The sequence below is a fragment of the Eumetopias jubatus genome, unplaced genomic scaffold (assembly GCF_037043125.1).
Source record: "Eumetopias jubatus isolate StellerSeaLion01/CBP00866 unplaced genomic scaffold, mEumJub1_p1.0 scaffold_5, whole genome shotgun sequence".
NCBI lineage: Eukaryota > Metazoa > Chordata > Mammalia > Carnivora > Otariidae > Eumetopias > Eumetopias jubatus.
In genome coordinates, this window is record NW_028274811.1 from 145,545,987 (window position 1) to 145,558,576 (window position 12,590).

General features: G+C 44.4%; 1 long non-coding RNA gene across 9 annotated transcripts in view; it reads right to left on the reverse strand.

Annotated features, from left to right (window-relative positions):
- The window catches only part of LOC114223677 (uncharacterized), a 44,728-nt gene extending 32,754 nt beyond the window's left edge, over positions 1-11,974 (reverse strand). For 8 of the 9 annotated variants that reach the window (XR_015768235.1, XR_015768233.1, XR_015768240.1 and 5 more), the window contains exon 1: positions 11,547-11,974. This is a non-coding gene — a long non-coding RNA (uncharacterized LOC114223677). Of the gene's footprint in view, positions 1-9,384; positions 9,530-10,779; positions 10,835-11,546 lie in introns of all 9 variants that reach the window. The other variant, XR_015768239.1, reaches the window with a different exon arrangement.
- Between the last annotated feature and the right edge of the window lie 616 nt (positions 11,975-12,590).

Genomic DNA, 12,590 nt, shown 5'->3' on the forward strand with positions numbered 1-12,590 from the left:
TTACAAACAACAACAGCAACACTCCAAAGCAATGAGCCCATGTTCTTCTTCAAACCAGAGAACTAATACAAATAGCCAGTTCAGGTCTAGCAAGGCAAGCCCTTGACCTCAGTGTCTCCCATCAGTTCAATAACAAACCACCAGGCTACACCTGCTCTCTCCTCAGCCATAGAGGAGGAGGTAGCTAAAAATGCAAACAAAGCACACGAGGAAATGGGGAAAGTGGGGTTTTAAGTCAAGAGTTTGATCCTCAGTTAAGACAATGGAATTCTTGACATGAACTCCAACAATGGCCACATTAGCATCACACATTTAACATTTTTTCACGATATTTCATTGCTTGGTCCCTCGATAAAATAGAGACAAAAGCTTTGATAACATCCCTGGTACTCTACTAGAACGTGCATCCATAAGAGGGACGTCACCCCAGGTGGTGCTGACAGCCATCATGAGAGATGATAGAAGATATGCATCGTGCTCCAGAGCTGTTTCTCCACCAATACTCTATTGATGTTTGGGGCTGAATAATTCTGTGGGGGAAAGGGTGAGATGCAGGGTAGGATACTTATCAGCATTTCTGGCCTCTACCCACTGGAGGCCTATAGCACCACCACCTGCAGTTGGGATGATCAAAACTGTCTCCAGATATTGCCAGATCAGCCCCAGTTAGAAGCACTGCTCTAGTGCAATGTACAAGGTGCTAGCCACAACTGAGCACAAGGAAGGAACAAGATGCACTCCCAGCTGCGTGACCAGAGAACACCACACAAAGGAGTTGGTGTTTGGCTAGAACCTAAAGAATGGATAGGCTTCTGATGACTGATAATGGAGGCATTTCTGGAAAAACAGGAATGAGAAAGATGTGGGAGGTATAGGGAATGGACAGGGCACAACATGCAACAAAATTAATTCTAAAATGAAGAACAGAGAAAGCATGGAGAGAGAAAGAAGTCAGGCTACAAGCGAAGTTGAGGCTCTTGAAAGCCATATTACAGAAACACTAAAGATTTTTCACAGCATCTTTATAGACATTCCGGGGGTGTATGGTGGTTGTAAAGGTAAGGTCTAGATCAGTGGTTCTCACACCATGCATCAGAATCACCCGGAGCACATCGCCTGAACAACATGTTCAGACATTCAGTTTATGTTTGGATAGGGCTGGGACTGGCCATGAATTTTCATTTCTAACAAGTTCCCAAGTTGATGTTGTTACTTGTCTGGGGACTATACTTTGAGAACCTCTGGTCTAGAAAGAGATCACCTCTGCAATGACTAGAATAATCTAGAACCTTGTTACTCAAGGGATAATCAGGAAGACTGGCAGCATCAACGCCACCTAGAAGCATATCAGAAATGTCCCACTCCATCCTTCCTCATCAGAATCTGCATTTTCATGAAATCCCTGGATGATTCTTAAGAACACTGAAGTTTGATAACAATGATCCAGAAAACATAAGAATCTGAGCTAGGAGAATGGCAGATAAAATGAACAAAACTAAGATGAAATGTTGCAGATGTAAAATCCACAGCACTTGAGGAACCCAGTAATGGAGTGATGGAGGAACCCAGTGATCCCTCAAAGATGGGCGCTTGGGTGACCAGAAGCCCAGCAATGATAACCCACTGGTAAGAAGGAAGAAAGATCTTTCTGTCAAGGAAAATCCACTCCATTTTGGACATGTTACAGAGGTTGATGGTAGATCCAGGGAGAATATTGCTGCAGGCAGTGGAAATGCAACCAGGACTCTGAACTAGAGGTGCAGAATTAGGCATCAACTATTTGGGATGGAGAGGTGGAAAGTGGCATGGATAGAGCATCCATAGAAAGGGGGATAGAGAGAGGCAACCATCCTAGGGATGGTGAAGGCTCACGGGCAACCAGCGTGATCCAGAAGGACACAACAACGTATTGGAGGTGAGGTTTGGGGAGAACAAGACCAGTGCACTGTTGTCAATATCAGGGAGAATCTCCTATGAAGAGAGTGGTAAGCACAGAGAATAATAAGTAGGAAGACAACTAAGAAGAAGCCTTTGAGTATGGTAATTCGGAGACCATGCAGGGCCTCCGTGGGTCATTCCAATAGCAGGTGAGGGAGAGTGAATAGCAGGGGAGGGGGCAGAGGCCTGAGAAGCTTAGCAATGAGCTATTGATTATGATGAACCTCTGGCCTGAGATAGTCACAAATAGAATAAAGGATTATTTTAGGGCAGCACAGGAAACTTGTAAAGCAAGGGCCCATGCTCAGACAAATGGTTTAAAAACAAACCCTTCTGTGTGTGCAGCATTTTCTTGCTTTCACTGTGTTTTAATGGTCATTCTGCTTGTCCTCCTCACTACCAGGTAGGTTCTTATTATAACCCACCCTGTCTTTGAGAGGAGGGGAGTAAGATGCAGTGATACCACGTAGCTAGCAAATTTTACTGTTGGACATAAAATTGAAGCTTGGCAACTGTAGACCATAATACCAGGATACCTCTTTCAGGGAAGGTGATCTTCCAGCAGTGGCTTCAGATAGGATCAGGAGTCCATAAAGCAAAGGGGCCATGGGGAGAGGAAAGCCTGATTCCCCGGGATCCACCCTTTACTCAGCACCAGTCCCACCATGTCTCAGGCAGTGGGACTATAAGTTACGAGGGGAAGGGTGTCTGTCTGCTGATCCCAGAGTCTCTTTGTTCACCATACATCCTATACAACCAGTGCCTACCATGTCAGTTACTGCTGCCATTGATTTCACTTCCGGATGTTCATCCTTAATACCCCACCCACCTCCATCTGCTCCAGGCTATTTATTCTCACGTCTCATTTGCCCAACCTGCCCTAAGCCTGACCTTCGTGGAGCCAACAAGATGCCTTTTTTTCAGAAATTCCAGTTTGGGAGCATGTTCACTCCATGACCACGGCCTCCCTTAGTGACCAGCTCAACAGAGAAACCTGGTGTCCATTTCCAAACGGCCATGTGTCTTCATGTCCTCATACTAAAGAGCAGACAGCTATGAGATGACCACACAGTGAAGTCACAGAGCAGAGGAAAGTGAACTGGCCTTTATGGGAATTAAACCCAAATCACTGGCCATGTGAAAAGTGAATTTGAACTACATGAGCTAACTTGTCATCAATGGGAAAATTACCACAATACCACTGACTGTGTGTATATGTGACTCACTCTTAATTACAAAGGAAGGAGTTGAAAATCACACACAGAACAATTGAACAATTGAACTAAACCACTCCAAAATTTAGTGGTTTTTTAAAAAGAGAGAAGGATTTATTTTGTTCAAGAATTTGCAGTCTGGCCTGGGTTCCATGAAGACAGCTCAGCTCCATCCCACTCAGAACCAGCCATGGAGGTGTGAAGCCTGAGCTGGAACCACTTAAAGGCTCAGTCACTTAAGTATCTAGCACTTGTGCTGGGAAGACTCAAGTAGCTGGGGGCAGGAAGAACTGCAACTCCTCAGGCATCCTGTGAACTATCTCTACGTGCCTGTCCAGCAGAGATAGTTCATGGGACCAAACTTCTTCTATATCATCTCAAGTTTCCCAAAGTCTGTCCCAAGAGAAAGAACCAGGCACAAAAGTTAAAATGCATTCCATTAGTCGATACAGTAGCAAAATATTGCTCAGTTCCAGAGGGTGGCGTAAGAAACTATATCACTTGATAGGGGAAGTGGGCAGATTCTGGAAGAGCATGCATGGTTGGAAACATTGCTGTTGCCTTTTTGACACCATCTCCCACAAAACTGATAACGTTTTACCTTAACAGGTTCAGCTTCTTTCAAACATTTGTCAGTATTTCTTAATGGCAAAAGCAATGAGTTTTACTATAAGAAGTTAAAAACTAGTACTACAACTCGCAAAAATGGGATAAAACGGCCCTGTAATTTCGTCAGAAGGAAGGGTTTGCATCTTGGGTTTGTGTTTCCTCCAACTGAATGAGAGCAAGAAAGCATGTGGTGACTCGTTCCTGGCAGCCATCTAGTGACCATGAGGGGCCTGGAAAAAGCTGAAGTTAAAGCTGAGGAAGGCAGAGGAAATATATAGAAAGAACCTGGCTCTCTTCTCAGAGCACATGAGAACCACCAAATTCCCCAGAATATTCCACAACAGGCAATCATTAAGTACTCATGCCCACATTATAGAGACTTTCTCCTGCCCTCACCTAGGAAGTACTCAAAGACTGGACTGACGAAAGCAATCTCATGGCAAAGAGTTCAATATTCACATCATCATTTCCTTAGAATAAAAGCTTACTTTTCCTAAAATTTAGTAAAAGAGAATTAATAAAAAAAAAAAAAAAAAAAACACCCAAGGGGGCGTCTGGGTGGCTCAGATGGTTAGGCATCTGCCTTCGGCTCAGGTCATGATCCCAGGGTCCTGGGATCGAGACCCACGTCTGGCTCCTGGCTTGGCGGGGAGCCTGCTTCTCCCTCGCCCTCTGTCTCTCCCCTGCTCATGCTCTCGTGCTTTCTCTCTGTATCTCTCTGTCTCAAATGAATAAATAAAATCTTTAAAAAAAAATTTAAAAAAAAAACACCCAAGTACCAATTTTGGCAAACAAAGGCATTCCATAGATACTTTTTCTAGCCATTGTCCTAATAGATCTTATTTTTTAACCACTAGTAAAATATGCTACAGATTCGTAATTGAATGGGTTTGACATTATGTCATTGCCTCAGGACACTATCAATATCAGATGGTTTGGGGTTTTTAAGCAATTATGTTCTTCATGTGTTCATTATCTATAACAAAGAGAGCAAATGGAGGGTGATTAAAGGCTTGGAGAAGTGAGGAGGAGCAGAGATCCAGTGTACCGAGCAGTGACTGCCGCTTTCCTCTGGGCTGGGCTGTCTTTGGGAATGCACAGTTTGAGAACGGGAATGTCTCCAAGTTACATGGCGCTTTACCACTTCCTCTTCTGCTAGCACACACACCCTCCATTATCAATGCAGTGTAATCGCCACCTTCCTTTTCCACAATCCCCAGCCCCACACCTTCGGAGATGAGCTCAGTAACCAGTGGGTCCTTGGGACACTGTGAAGATAAGAAGCATCCCGAGCATTCGCAGCAAATGAAACGTTGATGCAGATGAATGACTTCAACCTCTAATTGCCGGGAGCCTGAGAACAGATGCTCCCCTGGATCCACGAATAACTATCTCCCTGATCCTGATACATTCAGGGAAGAATTACAACCAGATTTCCTGTTCACTCAACACCCAAGATTCTGAAGGGCAGCTTTACTTGTTTTCCCAAGAATTTTTAAACTTAAAAAGCAGCAGCTGAGGATAACAGGACCGATGCCAGCGTGTACTAATGGCATTGACTGGGTGCTGGCAGAACCTAGGAGAAAGGGCCAGTAAACTGTTATGAAATGGACATAAGTGGAAGGGAAACTGTGTTCTTAAGTGGTTCTATTTTGTTTTAGACTATTCCAGAGATGTTGAAAAAGTCGGAAACGAGACTGGCAGTCCCTTTTAGGTGGAAGTTCACTGGGAGTTCAAAGTCACTAGCCCAGTTACTAAGTAATCTGAGCAATTGTATGCCATTAATGTTGACCCTAGTAGAGTTGGAAAGATAGAGTGGAGAGTAAAATAGAGCCAGGGTAAGTAGGAGACAAGATCAGATTTTGTAAACAGAATTTAATAGGACCATAGCAAGAAATTTTCCCATCTTGTTAATATGTATACACACATAGCATTTAATTAGTGTTCCCAGAGTCAGCAAACAAAAATACAGGGCATCCAGTTAAAACTGAATTTCAGGAAAACAGCCAATAATTTTTTAGTATGTCCCGTGCAATATTTGGAACATACTTATACTAAACAATTTTTCATTGGTATCTGAAATGCAAATTTAATTTCAACCACTATTTTTCTAGGGAGTAATGCTTCATAGAAAAAGTAAAAATAAATTCAAGAATTGGTTACTTGATTAACCTCAGCAAAAATATACATATATAATGGTGAATAGATGTACTAGGACTCAGAAGCCCTATTTGTGTAAACTAGTTAACTTCTGGGTCATCATTTCCCTATTAGTACATTGGGGGTGAAAATACCTGCTCTGCTTCCATTTTGCCATTTTTGTGAAGATCAGATCAGGCTTATGACCAATGGCATGCTGGTAAATGTTTAACAATGGAGTCTCAGGGGGTGCCTGGGTGGCTTTTTCATTTAAGCGGCTAACTCTTGATTTCAGCTCAGGTCATGATCTCAGGTCATGAGATCAAGCCCCACATGGGGCTCCTCGCTCAGCGTGGAGTCTGCTTCAGATTCTCTCCCTCTCCCTGTGTCCCTCCCCCCCACTTGTGCGCTCTCCGTCTCTCTCTAAAATAAATAAATAAACTTAAAAAAAAAACATGGAGTCAAGAAAGAAAAGAAAGGAGGGAAGGAAGGAAGGGGAGAGGGAGTGAGGGAGGGAGGAAGGAAGGAAGACCTCCTTGATCTATAGCACTTGCCAGTTTCTCTGCTATAAGTGCACACACCATGACCAATTTCGAAGTGCCGATTTGTTGCTACTGAATGTGAAATCGGAAGTGGTACTCAGTAACCGACCAACACATTATCTCCAGGGTACAGTAAACTGTGTTATGAAATGGACATAAGTGGCAGGAAAACTTCCAAGAGCACGGGTAATAAAATGTAGTAAAAATAATCAGACTGTGTGGGGTACTGAGTATTTCTTACCTTTATTTCTTACCTTTCTTACCTTTATTTTTCAATATAATTCATTTAACCCTAAGCTTATGTAATGTGCTACTCAATAATGGCTGAATTTAGCAACCAGCTTGCACGTTCCCCAAAACTTAACCATCTGGTCTTGCGGGCTGTATAACCCTGCACATCACCGCTGTGATTCCAAAAACGGCTGTCCAAATGTGCATTATTAACATTCACTCATTGAATGAGTAGCCAACCTTTACTGAAGTCGCCATGTGAGAGGCACGGTACCCAACTCCTTGGGAGACGGATGTAACCAGGAAAGCAGTGCTGTGAATAACCACCCACAGCTCTCTAAGGTGGCAGGCCTGCGCGGAGGAGGAGGAGGAGAGCACCTCCCGACAGGTGGAGGGCTAAGCAGCCATCACCCACCCTAGTGCGAGCTCCGTGATGGGACAGATGCCTTGCCCCGGAGGGAGAAACCGAACTGAAGGCTGGGAGCCCTTGGGGTGGGGGTACAGCAGTCAGGTGCAGAGCCACGGGCTCTGTGGGGGACAGAGGAAGGGAAAGCCTTCAGGTGGTGGGAGGGGAGGCTCCCCCCGCCCAGCCGCCCCCCCCACCCTCTGCCCCAGGCCAGCAGCAGGTGGAACAAGGACAGGTCCACTGCCTGAGCCCATCCAATAAGCCTCCGATTCTGGAACAGCCCACAGAGGAGAAAGCAGTCATGAAAATGACATGCCACGTTTCTTATTTTAGAAAAATAAAGAAATAAAACACCATTCACAACCTTGAGTGTGTTGTGGCGATTGTTTGCGTTACCAGCAATGAGGTTACATAGTTACTCCTGGCTGCTTTGGGTAAATAAACTACCCTGGTGTATTCATTTCCTATGGCTGTTGTAACAAACTGTCACCCGTTTAATGTTTTAAAACAACAGGTACTTATTAGTTCTGGAAGTCAGAAATCCAAGATGGATTGGCAGAGTTGTGTTCCTGTGGGGCGGGGGAGGGAGGGGGTGAACTGGAGAATCCGTTTTCTTGCTCTTTCCAACAACTACAAGCCACCTGTATTCTTTGGCACCATCTTTAAAGCCCACAGAGTGGCATCTTTAATCAAATCTTTCCTCTCTCTCTCTCTCTCTCTCTCTGTCTCCCACCTCCCTCTTTTCTCTTATAAGGAACCTTTGGATGACATTGATAATCTCCCCCACTCAAGCTCTTTAACTTACATCGGCAAAGTCCGTTTTGCCATATAAGGTAACATATTCACCGGTTCTGAAGATTAGCATGTGGACATCTTGGGGGGGGGGGTCTTTATTTGATCTAGCACATCAGGCTTTTGCTATAATATCATCATAGAGTTCATGTAAAGAACTGTCTTAAGAAAGTTTCTTGCTGTATTGATACCTAGATTTCTAGAATAAAGCCCTAAAATAATCTAGTTCATATTAAATTCTTGGGGAAGGGGATAAACTCATTTATTTCCTATAGTAGTACACTTCCAGAATCCCCGAACAGGCGGCAATTCTCATACAAATTTCTGGTTTAAAAAAAGAAGGATTTCTTTTGCTAAATGTATTTACGTTAATTAATATTCATGCATCTTGAGGTGGGGGTGCAGGATAGATTAAATGCAAATAAAAGGAACAGGAGGTATAAGGAAAGGGAAGCCCTTGCCTAAGTGTAACAAAAGGTCCAGCATTTGAATTTTTTTCTAGTGTTATTGATGTGTAATTGACAAAATTGTAAGATATTGAAAGTGTGTAATGTCATCATGTGATATATGTATCTTTTGTGAAAGTGTCCCCCCATAGAGTTGACCAACATGGCTAGTATTAAATTCTGCTCAGAACTGGAATCATAACTATAATGAGGAGTCTTACATTTTTAAGTCTCACGCAATGAAATCAGCTTATTTGCAATCTGGTCTGCTGACTGCAGAGGTAGATGAAAGTTCCCAGCATGGACAGAAGTCGAGGCATAAATATCCCAAGGGGATCCCTAAAGCCTGGTTCTCTAAGGGAAGGTGACAAGGAGCTGGTCTCAGCACCCCGAGATAACCCCCCCAACCACCACTACCCCCCAACTGTTCCTGCAGGCCCATGTTTTCTGGCTTTGCCTCATCACCCTACCATCTCATGTCTAAATGTTTCTTTGAAAGACAACGGCTTTCGGTGAGAGAAACGTGTCAGCAAAGGGGGCAGGATGCATTTGGGTCACTCAGCACCGCAACGTGAAAGAGAGTGCTTTACCCCAAAATCTGCCACCCGTTCATATACTGAAGCTATAAACCCCAGTATCTCAGAATGTATCATTTGGAGATAGGATCGTTAAAACAGTAAATAAGTTACAGTGAGGTCCTTGAGGTAGACGCCAATCCAACTTGTTTCTTATGACTGGTGTCCTTAAAATGAGAGGAAATGTGGACATGGACACGCACGGAAGGGGGATGATGTGAGTCCCCCAGGGAGAAGATGGTCATCTGCAAGCCAAGGAGAGAAGCCACAGAAGAAACCCACCCTGCTGACACCTCCAAATCCCAGCCTCCAGAGCTTGAGAAAATACATTTCTGCTGTTTAAGCCTCTGGTCTGTGCTATTTGGCTATGGCAGCCCGAGCTGACTAATACAGGGATCAAAGGTGGCACCGATGAAGCCCATCAGCCTATGGAAAAGTCTAAAATGGAACATGCCCATGAGCAACAAATCTTCGTCTCGATGGGGTACTCACCATGAGAGCTGTATTTGAAGGCACTGCTCAAAATTCGTCCTGAGGCCACTCAGCAGGCGACAGAGGAACATGCCAGCTTCCCAGACTGAGCTTCATGATGCTTCCCCAAACATCACAGCACTTCCTGACTCAGCCCCCGTCCCTGCTGAGAAGCCAAGCCAGAAGGGTCCCCGATGCTCTCCACCCCCAGCCCTAGGTGAGTGTTGAGCAGATGGCATCCCTGTTCCTCCCTTGCCCCTTCCACTCTGCCTCTGTGCAAACCCTTCCACTAGCCCCCAGCCCTCTCCAAGGATCCTGCCTTTCCTGGGGACCCCTGTGAAGCTTCTCTCCAGTCCAGTTTGGGGATGCAGAAACTCAGCAATCCGATAAAATGTGATGAAGAATGTAATTTTTTTTAATTTGGTAACAAAGTGCCTTAACTTTGTGTACTGAGTTGAATAGTGCCCCCCACATTCATGTTCCCCTGAAAGTTCAGAATGTGACCTTATTTGGAAATAGGGTCTTTGCAGATATAATAAAAGTCAGGATGGAGATGAGGTCATACAGAATTAGGGTGGGCCCCCAAATCCAAAGAGCATGTCCTTTTAAAAGACAAGCACATAGAAGAATGCCATGTGAGGGTGCGAGCAGAGACGGGAAGGACACAAGCCAAGGAATGCCACCAGTCGCCGGCAGCCACCAGAAGCTAAGAAAAGACATGGAATAAACCCTCCCTCAAAGCACTGGGGAGGAACCACCCTGCGCACACATTGATTTCTGACTTCTAGCCCCCAGAACAGTGAGAGGACACATTTCTACTGTGTGAAGGCCCTCGGTTGTGGTCATTCATAACAGCAGTCCCAGGAAACTAACATACTTTGTTTAGGAAAGATTACATCTAATTGTAAGAGAGAGTCTGACCTCATTCTTGACCTTTCACTGCTGACTCCCTTTTCAGTCTTACCTTCCCTTCCAGATCATTAGGAAGACCCTGAGCTCACATGCTCCTTTGGAACAGCAGGAAATTTAAACCTCCTGTACTTGGGAACTTTTCTGCAGTTCTACCCCTAGCCACTTATTATAAAGGCCCAACCAACCTCATTCCCTCTTCTTTGCCTCAGTCAACCTGGACCTGCTTGTGCCCACCCAGCTCTTCCTGGAAGTCCTTTAAGTAATAAGCCTCTCAAATTCTCTTGGTGCATGGGAGTCACTGACCTCAATATCCAAGCCAAATTTGGGGTGGAGGTCCTTGGTGCTTTTGCAAGAGACTCTACAACACTAACAGAGGGGAGAGTCTTCTCTGGGAAAGACAGGGGCACTGAGTGACTGTCATGTGCTGAAACCAGGAGGATCCCAAAGCTCTTTCTACAGACCTGTGCCATCAGCCTTCAAGCACAAGTCAACCAGTAGACCTACCTGTCTCCTTGGAGTTCATGAACAGAATTCCAGAGGTCATTAAATCAAGCTGACACTAGAAAGAGCCAAAAGAGGGACTCTGACAACCTTGCCCAATGATGACACCACAGACCTGGTGTCATATCAGTTTTGACAAGGTTAACTCAATTAACAAGCAGATGATAGCAGCAATGTGACACACACACACACACACACACACACACACACACACACACACAAAGAAGAAGAAACAAAAAGTCCTGTGAATCTACTTTGTGACTGAGCAGATCTCAGCATTTGTGTTTTTGTTCCAAATTTGGCTTGCCATGAGATCCAGACTTGGCATTCTCCTCTTTGGGCCAGATGCTAAATTAAGTTTGAAGACATTTCAGGTATTCATTATTGATCAGGCTTTTTGGCACCTGGAGGAAGAACTAAAGAAGCAGCAGCTGTGGTTTCAAAGGTACCATCTCTAAGCTAAGAGTCGCCAAAAATAACAAGGAAACTTCAGGTCTACGCATCCTTGGTCCTTGACGTGTCAAAGTCGGCTACCCTGGGCTCTAAGCAGAGGTGATTAAGGAAAGCAGAGTCTCCATGGCTCCATAGCTCCTTGCATGGAAGAAGGGAATGGCTGCCAGGTTGAGTCTTTACATTTAAGCAATAATAATTAATCTATAAAGATGTGAGAATGTCTCTCTCCAGAATGGCACCTGTCACAGATGTCTTGTTACCCATGACTGAAAACCTGACCCAGCCTTCAGTAAGCAAAATGGAATTAATTTACTCACGTAAATGAAAGGTCCAGAAGTCAGCAGACTCCAGGCATGGTTGGATTCAGGGACCAGATAAAGTCATCATGGGCCTGTTTGTCTGGATCTCTCCACTGTCTCCACCTATCCTGGCTGTCATATCCAAGTACAGATGTAATAAAACCTCCAGGAAGGTTGTCTTCTCAGCTTTAAAACCACTAAGCCAGAAAAACTCTAAGAAGCCAAGGCAAAAGTCTTAGGGCATATCCTTAGTCATTGTGGGGTCACAAGCTCATTTCTGAATGAGCTATTGTAGATGGAAGAATGGAAAGCTCTGGAGACACAAACTGTTTAAAAATTATCATGTCCTCCCCCATTGGCAAAATAAAACTACTGTACTAGATAAACATCTAAGGTCCCTTCTCATGAATTTATTCTGATACCTACAGTTTTGCTTTTCACATAACTAAAACCTCAACAAAGTGTTCATTTCCTGCTATAATGCCTTGGTTTTGAATTCGAAAACACCCTCAATTTCCTGCAAGCATAAGCAACGTTAGTTCAGTGTCTCACCTAGCATGTTCACAACCCGTCCATTTATTTGCTTGTTGGTTTTTTTCATTCTCTCTCGCCCCCTCTCAAAGCTTTGCATAACAAATGTAGCTTCTGGCCTGTCCATGAAAATGTCACTGAGTAATTCCTGGGGATGAGTGAAGTGTACCATTCAGACATTTGAATATACACATACCTCTGCTCTAAGCAGTTCACACCAGCAACTCTAAGTGCTATGCTTTCGATTGCAGGCCAGAAATAGGTTATTTTCTGTTAAAAAGAGGAAAAAGTCAATGGTACTTTATAAAAACAGCATTTCCTATCTTCCATGACCACATCTTGTCTACTTGACTTCTGGGAGCTCCTTTCCCCACTCACATCCTAGCTCAGAGTCGACACACTCGAAAGTCTGTGAGGATTTCCATTAGAAGCCACCACTACCCACGCTGCCTACAAAGGATGAGCATTTCTCCATAAAAATGGCCCTCGTCTCCGCACCATGCCAAGTGTGCTCATCTTTCAAAAGAATGA